Source organism: Lepidochelys kempii, chromosome 10 (genome assembly GCF_965140285.1).
Source record: "Lepidochelys kempii isolate rLepKem1 chromosome 10, rLepKem1.hap1, whole genome shotgun sequence".
Taxonomy (NCBI): domain Eukaryota; kingdom Metazoa; phylum Chordata; order Testudines; family Cheloniidae; genus Lepidochelys; species Lepidochelys kempii.
The window spans coordinates 44,071,171-44,084,704 of NC_136389.1; the positions used below are offsets into that span (position 1 = coordinate 44,071,171).

Below are 13,534 nucleotides of genomic sequence, written 5' to 3' on the forward strand. Positions count from 1 at the left end.
AAATCACCCGCAAGCTACCAGCTGCAGAGGCGGCTGGGAGCCCTGGGGCTTGGGGGTGATCGGGGGGGAGGGATAGCTCAGTGGTTTGAGCATTGGCCTGCTAAACCCAGGGTTGTGAGTTCAATCCTTGAGGGGGCCATTTAGGGATCTGGGGCAAAAATTGGGGATTGGTCCTGCTTCAAGCAGGGGGTTGGACTAGATGACCTCCTGAGGTCCCTTCCAACCCTAGCCTTCTTATGATTCTATGATTTAAAGGGCCCAGGCTCAAGCTGCCGCTACTGCAGTGGAGCCCCGGACTCTTTAAATCACTGAGGAGCCTTGGGGACTCCTGGCTGCCACTGTTACCCCGGGGCACTGGGCTCTGGCAGAGCTTTAAAAGACCTAGGGCTCCGCTGTGGTAGCAGCTGCCGGAGCTCCAAGCCCATAAAATCCCCGTCTGAGCCCTGCTGCCCGAGCCCTGGGGTAGTGGCGGTGGGGCTCCGGCAGCAATTTAAAGGGACCTCAGGTGGTAGCAGGGGCTGAAGCCTCGGGGCCCTTTAAATGCCCGCTGGAGCCCCGCCACTGGTACCCCAGGGCTCGGGCAGCAGGGCTCAGGCAGGGATTTAAAGGGCTCGGGGCTCTAGCAGCCGCTACTGCTCCGGCCCTTTAAATTCCCGCCAGAGCCCCGCTGCCACTACCCCAGGGCTTTGGCGGGGATTTAAACGGCCTTGGGGCAGTAGCGGCAGCTAGAGCTCCGGAGCCCTTTAAATCCCCACTGGAGCCCTGCTGCCGCTACCCCAGGGCTTTAAATTGCTGTCTGGGAAAGCCGGTCCCGGTACGGCGCACTGGCTCTTTCTGGTACACCGTACCGGGGCGTACCGACTTACTTTCACCTCTGCCTAGAACTAATATGTTTTCCCACATGACTATGCTTGCCCACTTAAGGGAAAAATAGTGTTTAACATGGTTTTAGTTAGCGTGTAACTTTATGCATTTTCCTTGTGTAGACATTCTCCAAATGAACTGTAACAGTTTATAGCAGATCTTGGAAGGAGAGAGAGGTAAAATATGTAGTATCTGAAGATTCATGAGGAAAGTACCAATGTTTTGTTTTCCTGAAGTCTAGATTTTTTTTTTCCCTCCTGCATTAGCAAATGAGCAAGGAGATGAATCCCATGATCTGTGAGGACTGTTAGGAGCCACTAGCATTAGCAATCCTCAAACTGTCTTTACCTTTCTCAGAACCCTTGGAGAAACCAGGAGAAAGGGGAACAAAGTATAAAATGGTGCCCTGATCATCGGATAGACCATGTATCTGCTGCCCAGGCATGGAGGTTTCTGAATATGGTGCAGATTTTCTGGCAAATTTTTGGTCCTTTGAAAAGGCAGCAGAGATTCACTTCAAGGCTCCCTCAGATTGAGCCATGACTGTCCTGGTCAGGGACCACTGACTGGGACTGATGGTTTCACTCAGCAGTTTGCCTGTAAATTGAAGATTCTTGCCATGTGAGTTACTTTTTAGGCCCAAATCCTTTTCCACCCATTCTAAAAGAGCACTCAATTGTGTAGTGCTGTATGTGGACTCCTCTTTTTCCTCCTGGTCATTGGTATGAGACCACAACTGCTTTCTCACTGCTCTGGGCTTGAGGATGTTGATATGCTTTCTTTTCTTTTTCTGGACCATGTCTCTTGAGGATTTCTGGAGAAAAATAGTGGTCTCTACATCCCCAAGGCTGCTGCTATTGAGGACTTTTCATAGTTATTCTTGCAAAGTCATGTCATTCAGTAGATTTGGTTGGAATTTCTATCCACTGAGGAGCCTGTCTAATAGCTGCACTGAGAAGAATGGATGCCTGAAGCTCATCTCTGAGGCTCAGTTAAGTCCGGAAAGCTCTTGTGATGATGGGAGTGCTCTCTGGTCCACTGCACAACTCATTCATACAGGTTGTGATTTTCAGTAGCTGAAGCACTTGTCTGGCTGAGGTCTGCATTTCCCTGAGCTGCTTCAGAAGGTTGATTGGCTTCTTCCACACTCTAAAAAGGGTAAGATTCACCCAATGATGGTGTGAAAGCAGGCTCATGGATTAATAATTTGGTTGTTTGGAATTAATTCACTTTTGTCCTGGTTGAAAAAGCAGACGAGGTGCTGCTGCTTATCTTCAAACAGGAGACACATACACCATTTTATATCAAGAGTTCACATAGCAATATTGAAATTTTATATTTTTCATTGGTGGTTTTAGTGATTGGTGTTTCTCCTGTTACACACACAAGAAATATTAAAAAAAAATAGTACATATCTCTGATGCTAAAGAACTATAATTCCAGTGACCTCTTAGCTCTCTCTAATTTAGCCAAGACTGGTACTGTTCAACATTTTCATTACTGTTAGTTTAAACCAATTGAAAAGGAGATTTAGTTGAAATGGTAATAAATGCTACCAGCCAAGGAAATCTTATTTATATTACAGCTCCCACTGTTGCTAACACTGGTTCAACCAATAGGATTTTAAAAAAATTCCTATTGTAGACAAGGTTGCATTCTTGCTACAGTCCTCCAACAAAGAGATGAATATAAAATGTAAACAAATAAAAATGGAAATGTCTGAGACCATCACACACTGTAAAGGACAAAACCCCAAATATTTCACTTTTTTACGGTTCACATAACTCCTGCAGTTATCAGAAATAACATGTAGGCAACTGCTGCATTTATGAACAAAACTTTCAATATCAAATTTCAGTGTGTCTGAATGTTTAGATCTTAATTCATGTTTTCTTGTTATACATAAATAGCTATCTTTTAAATTACTTGAGTTGAGTAAGCCTTCAGAAAAAGGGGTACATCTTATTCTAATAATGCAGCTTTGTTAATTATTTAAGAAGTTAAAGTGTCTTGATAGTAGAATTGATATTAATAGGATGTATTACCTAAGAAGCTCTTAAATGCTGTATTAAATTAGCACAGCTTTTTAAAAGCTCTTTTTGAGTCTGGGTTTTTTGTCTTAGATATTATAATGTAGTTAATAGTTAATAGCTTCATACAAATTGGTCCGCTTAGTTGCATTTGTCAACATGTCAGTCCTCTTCTGGAAACTGTAGACAAGATTCTGGAACAAGGCTGTTGTTATAATGGCCCAGAACAGTTGCTTCTGGTTAAAAAGCTAACAGGCTAGAAAGTGGTGCTTTGTTGCTCCCTAACAAGAAGCAGCAGCCCAGATTCCATTGTAATTGTGGTTTTTGTAAAAAACCAAAACAAAAAAACCCACAATGCAATTTACAAAACACAACCAAAATCTCCTTTTCTGTTACTGTAGGAAATCAGGAGCATGATTATTTGAGTAGACTACTGCCCCATTTCTTTTTGAAAAAAAAGTACTGTCCTATTAAATGGTGCAGATCATCCATAGAAGTATTTATATGAAAAAACAATAAGTATTAACTTGGGTTAAGATATTTTTAAAGTTATTAGTTTTGAGTGGCTTAGATCTTGGGAGTGCAAATCTTGATGCATGTTGAAAGCACCTGACTTTGAATGATTGTCTATACTTCGGAAAGTCAGACCCCTTCAAGGTAGTTACTTTTAGAAGTCTTAGTTTTTTAGGTTAAGTTATTAAAAGTTTGTCTGTCACATTAATGTACATCTTATTCATGGATGTGTGGTTAGATTGAAAGTTTAGTTTTTGGCTATAAAACTGAGCAAAACTGTTCCTGGAATAGAGCATGTGTTAGACCAGGGGTGGGCAAACTACAGCCTGAGGGTCACATCTGGCCCTTCAGATGTTTTAATCTGGCCCTCGAGCTCCAGCCAGGTGTGGGGTCTGGGGCTTGCTGCACTCCGCACAACTCCTGGAATCAGTGGCATGTCCTCTGGCTCCTATGTGTTGGGGCAGCCAAATGGCTCTGTACGCTGCACCTGCACCAAATGCAGCCCCTGCAGCTCCCATTGGCTGGGAACCGCGGCCAATAGGAGCTGCAGGAGTGTTGCCCATAGGAGCTGGAAGGGGGACATGCTGCTGCTTCCGGGAGCGGCTTAAAGTAAGTGCCACCCGGAGCCTGCAGCTGACCCCCTCGGACGCCCTGATCCCCCTGCCACAGCCCTGATCCCCCTCCTGCTCTCCACACTCCTCGGTCCCAGCCCAGAGCTCCCTCCTGCACCCCCAACCCTTCATCCTGAGCCCCACCCCAGAGCTCGCACCCCCAGCTGGATCCCTCACTCTCCCCAACCCTGTCCCCCTGCCCCAGCCCCCTCCTGCACCCTGAACTCCTCATTTCTGGCCCCACCCCAGGGCCCGTACCCGCAGCCAGAGCTCTCACCCCCTCCCACACCTCAGCCCCCAATTCCATGAGCATTCATGGCCCACCATACCATTTCCATACTCAGATGTAGCCCTCGGGCCAAAAAGTTTGCCCACCCCTGTGTTAGACAAAACTTGGCATGAGACCTGTAATAAGACCATGATGCCTTTCTCTGCTTTCATCATTGGTGGGAAATAGCTGAGGGGACTGAAATAATGGCTAATTGGAGATTAATAATAAATTGAGAAAGGATTGGTCTGATTATTTTTGCATTCAAAAACACTCATTGCGGCATTTGTTTTCATCTTAAGGATTCCTCTCAAGAACAAACTCTGCAACATTTCTGAATTAGCATTTGCATAATTACTGAATGGTAAACATTTTAAAAGGCTTTGATATGGCTTTGTTTCTCTGTTTTACTGATTTTGTATTATGTAGTCACGGTTTTTATATTGTTTCAGAAATATATAACTTGGGTATAAAATTCACTCTTTTTGAAGGGAAAAGATTGACTTATTTTGTTAAGAATGTAGCCTTTTAAAATGTGAATGTACTAAATGGCTAGACTGTTTTCTAGTGAGTTGTTCTTGTACAAAACTTGATCTGAGGGCTTGTTTTGGTGCATTGGCTTGCACCAGATGGAGTGTAAATCCTAGTGTGCACCAGTGTGATATGCACTAATTGTGCAGACCCTGCTGCCCCACATTAAAAGTTCCTGATTGCGCATTAACATAGGACTGTTTGAAATGGCACTATGTCTGTGTGTACTTGGGAATGTAAGAACTTTTAGTGTGCATCAGCAGTGTCCACACAGACAATTAGCGCATGACACTCTGGTGTCCACTAGAATTTATACCCTGCTGGTGTGCGCTAACGCACCATGTAGACAAGCCCTAGATATTCCATGTTCTTGCCCAGACTCTAGCGAGAAGGGAATACCTCAGACTTATGAACACCTTGGAAATGGACGTTGTTCATAACTCTGAACAAAACATTATGGTGGTCGTTTCAAAAGTTTTCAGCTGAATGTTGACTTAATACAGCTTTGAAACTTTACTATGCGGAAGAAAAATGTTGCTTTTAACCATCTTAATTTAAATGAAACAAGCACAGAAACAGTTTCCTTACCTGGTGAAATCGTTTTTAAATTTTCCTTTATTTTTTAATAGTTTACACTGAACACAGTAATGTGCTATATTTGCTTTTGTGTGTGTGTGTGTCTGCTGCTGCCTAATTGCAAACTTCTGGTTCCAAATGAGTTGCGTGGTTGACCGGTCAGTTCATAACTCTGAGGTGCTACTGTAAATTAGCCTCTGACTTCTAGAAGCTGGTACTGGATGATAGGGGATGGATGGATCACTGAAAAATTGCCCTGTTCTGTTTGTTCCCTCTGAAGCCTCTGGCTCTGGGTGATGTTGGAAGACAGGTTACTGGGTTCGATGGATAATTGGTTTGACCCAGTATAGCCATTCTTATGTTACCAATTAAGCCGAGTAATCTGGCATTAGTAGTAGGCTATTATCCTTATGTGGACCAGTCACTAGAACTGAAAGGGATACACATTTTTGGCAATGGTATTCACAGCTATTGACTGGACAACAGAGGAATATTGAAACTCTAGAATCCTGGGTTTGGTTCATCGTTCTGGAATTGAGTATGCTATAGTGGTATAGCTCCTTCTACCTAGATGTAGATAGAAATATTACCTTGGACTTTTCTTTGTCATTTGTGTGGCAGCAGAATGGTTGTGTCAACACAGAGTGCAAGTGTTGGATTACTGATTTTATTGGCATGTTACACAGTTCAAATAAACTGTATATTCTACATACTCATCTTATCACACTCATTGTTTTCTGTAGGACATGTCAGAATGTAAACACATTGTGATGCAGTTTTAGATTATTCAGTTAACTGTTGAAAGGTATATACAGGTGCATCTGGCACACCTGTCCTGTTCTGTTCCTTTTAACACGTTTGGTCCCAGCCCATCTATTTTTTGTATTTCTTTGATTTTATTCCATCAGAAATTGTTGCTGAAGCCTACGCTCTGAACAGATGCAAGCGATTTGACATAAACTAGACTTAAAGTAATTGATTTCACTCTTTTTGAGGATGGGATTATTTATTAGCAGTTTCAAGATACATTACTGACTTTGAAATACCTTTCCACTTTAAAGTTGTATCTGCAAACAATACATTATGTGTAAGTACAGCAATAACATTTATGTATTCCTGGGCTTTTTAAACAGAAGAAACTTGAGATGTACAAAATATAGATTGATGTACGAATGTATGCCCTCACCTTGAATGCAATATTCAGTTCTGTTCACTGCATCTCACAAAGGACATAGAAATGGGAAAAAGTCCATAGAAGGACAACAGAAATTAAAGTAATAAAAAAACTTCCAATGAGAAGAGATAAAAACTTGGTCTAAAATATATGTTTATCCAGCTTACTGTGGACTTGAATAGGTGCGAACATGTTATAGAGAAAGTAAATTAGAATAATAGAAATGTAGGGTTGGAAGGGACCTCAGTAAGTCATGTAATCCAGTCTTCGGTGCTGAGGCAGGACTAAGTGTTATCTAGACAAGCGTTTCTCAACCTTTTTGGTAACAGGGTCTAGTTTGCTGCTTTCCTAAACTGTTCCAGGGAGATTTCAGGGACCGGTGCTGGTTCACGGGCCAATCGTTGAGAAACACTGATCTAGACCATCCCTGACAGATGTTTCTCTAACCTGTTCTTACAAACAAACATTGGGTGCTTTTTTTACTTGTAATTCTAGAGTAAAGGTGAGTCCAGAGAAATTAAAAAGAACAGTTTTAAAATGAATAAAAGGTAATACCCAAAGTGAACCATTTCAAATTAGATTAATTTTAGGAGAAGTGTTGCCAGTTGTAAATTTCTGAAAACAAAGGTTGTAATGAAAACCCTGACAGATGCTTAATTTCAATAGTATTAGTGCCGTTAGAATAATAGGTTAAGGAGAACAACATGGTGAACACTAGGAAAAAAAATGGGTACACAACAAAAACATGAGTACACCCAAAAAATATGGATACACAACAAAAACAGCATGCAAATTATTAAACTAAGTGTCTTGTAAGCAAGGCTGTGCATAATCATACTCTAGTATATTGAAACCTGACACTTGCTAGTTCTCATGGGCTTCCTTGTGGATAGAGTAAGTAACCTTTCCTTGCCTAAAGAAGAGAGAAACAATGACACAGGAAAAGCTATGCTATTTACCAGCAAACGGCTCAATCTAGCAACAGCTTTGATAGTAAAAGGTTGGGTTTTTTCCTCCTTAGACTTGAGGCAACAGCAGAGATGGGTTCAGCAATGTTTGCATTTGTGTTATATTATATCACAAAATATTGGGGGGGGAAATTTCCTAAACTAATGTAAAGTAGAGCAGCAAAATTTGTTTATGGTAACAAATTTCTTTCTTGGTTTTTATAAGTGTTTGTTTGAATTTTCATGGCAACCATGTAACATTTTCTATTAAGCTTTAAGGAATTATTTATCCTAACCTATTCCTGTTCTATCAGTCAGAGCAGCTGGTGTAACATATTGGTGGATAAGTGTTCTGGACTCCCATTAAATTTAATGTAGGTGAGAGGTTCAATAATGGGAGGATTTTATATTTTTTCTTCGAGGGAAGTTGTTTTACTAGTTTCTTTGCTTAATTGACCCTTCCTCCCTTTTGTCACGTCATATATTTTAAGCACTGTCTACGCTGGGTCTTAGGCTGGCATAGCTACATCTTTCAGGGGGTGTGGATTTTTCACACCCCTGAGAGACGTAGCTATTCCAATGTAAGTTTTCAGTGTAGACCAGCCCTAAGTTAATCGAGTAAAGAGAGCTTCTCTTCCAGCACTCTTCCTTCATCAGCCTCAATCTTTACATTAGTCTCTTCTACTTTTTTAGCCATCCAGTGTTTGTCAACCTAGCTACCACCTCTCGAGGAGGTGGATTTGCTACAGTACTGCAGCTGTGCTACAGTTTTAAGTGTAGATGTAGCCTAGCTCTGGTGACTTGAAGCTGCAGCTGTCAAAATTGAAGAGGAAAGGGGTCCCTCATGAACGAACATGGAATGGTGTCTTCAGTGGCCAGCTCTTTTTGTTATTTGTGCCATTTGAAGCCCTCTTCATCCCTGGAGAAAAGTCTGAAACTTCTCTTTCTGGCTGGGCAGTAGGCAGGCAGCGTGAAAAAAGGGTGATATCTGGGCCTCAGCCTTAAGCCTGGTGGAAGCTACAGTGCAGCAAGGGTAATCAGAAGTCTCCTAGAATCTTCACCATCCTATTTATCTCCTTTTGGGAGGGGGGGTGTCTTCCTGCAATTTCCCCACATCTGGGGAGGATTTTAATGTGGCTTCCTTTGGAGCCCATCAGTGCTGCTCTGTTGAATAGCTAAAGTGGTCTTTGCAGAGTGATGAGTGAGAGACTTCCCCTGAGGGTCAAGCATACTACCGCTGCAATGCTCCCACCCCATGGTGTGTGAGGGATATAACTTATAATGTCCAGTTAATGCTAATTAGTAACAGGGCTTGGCTTACCATCTTCAGAAAATTATGTAGCTCTGGGGTGTAACTTAAAATTTTAACCAAGCCATATTTAGCTTACAACAGGTAATGGTCAAAATAATGAGTGTCCTACATCACTCTTTTTTTAAGAATACTTGATTAAAAATTTTGCTCTTCCTACAACAGAAACATTTAGTACATACATTCAGTAATGTCAGCATTTTTATTGTTTGAAAAATTTCATTGCCTACCAGGGTTTAAAAATGGAAAAGCTTGTCAGCTATTAAAGCTTATGGTAGAATATGTCTGTAAACTCCGATACTATTTACATACCAAAATAGATGCATCTAATAGATATGCATTCCTGTCTGAAAAAAGAACTCTCATACATGGAGAAACTTTCACAGATTCTAAAGCCAGAAGGGACCATTGTGATCATCTAGTCTAACCTCCTGTATAAACGAGGCCATAGAACTTTTCTAAAATAATTCCAAGAGCATATCTTAAAAAAAAAAAAATCTAATCTTCAAGTCTAATCTTTAAGTGTGGGAGGGAGGCTCTGGGCTGGGCCTGGGGCAGTGGATTGGGGTGCAGGAGGGGGTGAGGGGTGTAAGCTCTGGGAGGGAGTTTGAGTGCAGGAGGGAGCTCCGGGCTGGGTCAGGGTGTTGGGGTGCAGGAGGGAGTATGGGGTGCTGGGTCTGGGCGGTGGGGGCAGGGGGTACAGGGTGTAGGAGGGGGCTGGGGGTTGGGGTGTGGGCTCCTGCCGGGCGGCACTTACCTTGGGCGGCTCCCAGTCGTCGTCGTCGCCGCAGGGCTACTCGCTGCCTGCCCTGGCCCCACGCCGCTCCTGGAAGGGGCCAACGCACCCCAGCGGCCCCTGGGGGCACACATGACTCTGCGCACTGCCCCTCTCTGCAGGCACCACCCCCACAGCTCCCATTGGCCACAGTTCCCCATTCCTGGGAAATGGGAGCTGCAGGGGCAGTGCTTGCAGGCAGGAGTAGCCTGTGGAGACCTCTGCCCCACCCCCTTTCCTGGGGCAGTGCTGGCTGCTTCTGGGAGCGACGTGGAGCTGGGGCAGGCAGGGATCCTGCCTTAGTGGCAGCCACGCTGCAGCTGGAGATCGTGATCGACGGGGATAGTCTCCAGGATTGACCAGTAGATCGATTGGTTGGTGACCACTGCTCTAGAGGATTACTGCTATGCCTTTAAACTTGGGAAAGTAATTACTATTTTCCTTTGCATGGATTACTCACATTTTATCATAGTATTCCTTCTAGTATACTTTGGAAAAATGGTGTTTTTAAAATCCAGAGACCAAACATTGAGAGGTATTTTGCACGGTATAGTTAAACTTCATTGATGTTATAATAATAATAATAATATATATTAATATTAATATATATATTAATAATATAATAATAACTTAATATTGCAAACAGTCCACTGACCTAAAATGATACATCCCTAAAACATTTCTGGCACTATTTCCAAATATTAAACTCACTCATCTGATAGAACATGAGTGCATATATCTGATGTTACTTCTGAGGTTTGTGCAGTTCTGTCACTTTAAAAGTGTTGCAAACCAGTTGGCTTTTCTCTGGTATTTTCCTAAATTAGAATTTCATTGGATGCTTCTAGCTTTAAAAGTAGCACAGTGAAATGGACTGTGCTAAGGTACAATTCCAAGGTTACTGGTATTATTGCAGTCCACAAGATCAGTTCTTTTCTCTGTAGTCTGCCAAACTTCTCAGGTTCTGATACTGTAGCTCAGTTATGCAGCTCTTTGTTGTGACATGCTACTGTGTCAAAATAACACAGGTTCCTAAATTCATTCATGGATTCCAAGGGACCACTGTGATCTAGTCTGACCTCTTGTATAACAGAAGTCATAAAACTTCCCCAAAATAATTTCTTTTGAGCTAGAGCATATTTTTTTAAAAAAATCCAATCTTGATTTAATAATGGCCAGTGATGGAATAACGCATATCTAAAAGTGGACAAAAGTTGTCTGGGGCCAGCAAGGGGAGGATGAGACCTCTTACAGACTTTTACAGATTATGTGGAATTTGTCAAGCTTCTAAGGTCTTGTCTTCATTAAGAAGAAAGGTGTGTTAACTTGAGGTAAAATCCTAGTGAAGACAAGTCAGTTTGTTTTCACATGAGTTAACAAGTCAAGTTAAACCCTAGGCTTCCCCACCCTTAACATGACCTGCTAGCTGGTGTGGAAACAATAGCTGCCTTGTCTTCACTAGGATTTTAGCTTGATTTACTTATCTTGAGTTAGGTAATGTAAAAACACACTCTCCCCCCAACCCCCCAGTAGCAGATATTACAGTCAGTGGAGAGTTTAAAAACAAACTATTTACAAAGTTACCACTGGCTAGTGTGTGTGTGTGTGTATATATATATATATATATTTTTAAATTAGCGCTAGCCAAGGAATCCAGCAGTGTGTACTTTCTAGTTCAGAGTGTGTCCTGAAGCAATGTGTACAGCTCTCATAGCATATTGTTTGATTCCTTGCCAAGTATGTTTCATGGGAACAAACTGATTTATTCTGTTCTTCAAGCACATATCTAGGAGTGTACACTTGTTGAAATATTTGACTAGAGATGAATAAGTAGATACAGCATAAAATACTTTGCATTTCATAAAATACTTTGCATTTCATAAAATACTTTGCATTTCATAAAATACTTTCCATCAGAGGATCTCAAAAACCTTTCACAAACTTTAGTACATTAAACACCCAAACACCAATGCGAGCTAGGTGATTTCCCTGTTTTACACAGTGATAAACTGAGGCATAGGTTGTAACTTGCCCAAGCTCATAGGTCAAGTCATTGGCAAAGTTGGAAATAGACACTGTGGTTGATATTCTCACCTCTGCTTTGGCCTCTTCATACTGGGTAAAAGGGCTGGAGTGGTGTAGAGAGGCTCTTTTTAGCTTCAAATCCAATAGGTTAGGATTCCCCTGGTGCAGGAATGGAGGAAGACAGTCATAGAAATGTCTTCTTAAGAACCTTTACGAATCCTGATGTAGAGGGTATGCCAGGAGCAGGTATATGAGTGGGAGTGGCATGTCATGGCAGGGCTGCAGCACATAGGACTGTGGAAGTTCTGAGCAGTGCTGCAACCCAGAGGCAGTGAGGTGTACAGGCTGATGTAGTTCGGACAAGCCCCTAAGGTCATCTGTTATACCAGGACCTGCAGAGCAGCCCAGAATTGGGAGGGCACAAAGGTTGCTTAAAGCTACCATCCTCCCACCAGCGCCTGGGTTGTGATTTTTGTATTGCACCTCTTTAGAAGTGCAGAACAAAATCTCAGTCTGTGTCATCTGGCTGACTATGGCCCATATCACATAACATTGTGACTATCTTGGGTGGTGCTGAAAGGAAATGTAGGAATGAGTAGATGACTTGATTACGCTTCCGGTAGTATGCCACAAACTCAGGAATTATTTTTATCTTTGGCAATATTTTGTTTTCCTTGAAATCAGCTAGTGTGTACAATACATAAATTCCCATAGAATTAGAATCTGCACAGCACATAGTACTTAGAGTTAAGCTCTGTTAATACTGTAAATAAATTGGAGAATGAAAGGATTTTAGAATGCATTTTATAGATAATTAAAATCTCTAACATACACCCACTCAACCGCTGTCAGCTTGCAATCTCACCCATTTTCTGTCTGGAAAAAGTCACAATAAGAAATTGTCAGTATCTATGCTGTCGGTGCGAATAATTTGGTTGTATATCCAGTGCGCAGTAAAAGGGTTGAGCTAGCTTTATGAACTTTGGTAACTCTCTGCACTGTTTGAAGCAATTTATGAGGGAAAATGGACACCATGATGAGAGTGCTCAGGGCTAGAACTTTAAAAAAACAAACATTTTACATGATAGTGAAACTGTTCGTGGTCTGGATTTTTACTCAGTTTACATGAGTCCCTTCTGCCCCCCCCCCTTTTTTTGTTTTGTTTTTGTTTTAAAGGGTGTGGCAGTGAGGTAGGCTGAGAACTGGATTCTAGCTGTAATTGGCCCCAGCTGAGAATTCCATGTGGGAATTGCTTTGAAGATGTAGCACAGCTGTCTGAAGCTGCCTCCTGCACCAGCCACTGGCTACCTCACCTGGGAATAGGTGTATCAAGGGCAGGGAGGGGGTATGGTGAATTCTTCTCCACTGACAGTCTTACCTGTTTGTAAAGCACCTAGCATACTGTTGGCTACTATATACAAATTAATATAATTGGATTTTTAACCAAAATCAGCATTTCTGGGCATCTTATGGCAAGTCACTGTATTGCTAAACTGACACCATTTGCCGTAGTAGCGGTGTATTTGCATAATGTCAGAAATAGTAAGCTAGCTTTCATTTTGCTTTGGTACTGCATTAATAGTCTCAACTGTAAAAATTTCAGTATTTGTTTTTGAGTGAAATTAGACCTCATGAAAAATGCGGAATTAAATTCTTTTAAATAATCTTATGAACAACCCATCAGTGTCCAGAATACCTAAACATTATGAAATACTCTTATTTTGCTTTGAATGCTGCCTTGTGAATTGTGGGTTGGGGAAAACCTCTGTACTGATGAGGAAAATGGTTTCTTTTCTGGTTAGAATATTCCTTTATTGCGGATATTTGAAGGCATTGTTTAATTTTTAAAATAATAATAATGCTGTGTTATAGTGACAGTTGCCCAAAATCTCAAGGCTTAACAGATATTAA

At 41.8% G+C, this 13,534-nt stretch overlaps 1 protein-coding gene across 4 annotated transcripts in view; it reads left to right on the plus strand.

Annotated features, from left to right (window-relative positions):
• Positions 1-13,534, plus strand: part of MYO9A (myosin IXA) — a 467,674-nt gene that overhangs the window by 79,303 nt on the left and 374,837 nt on the right. The window lies entirely within an intron of this gene.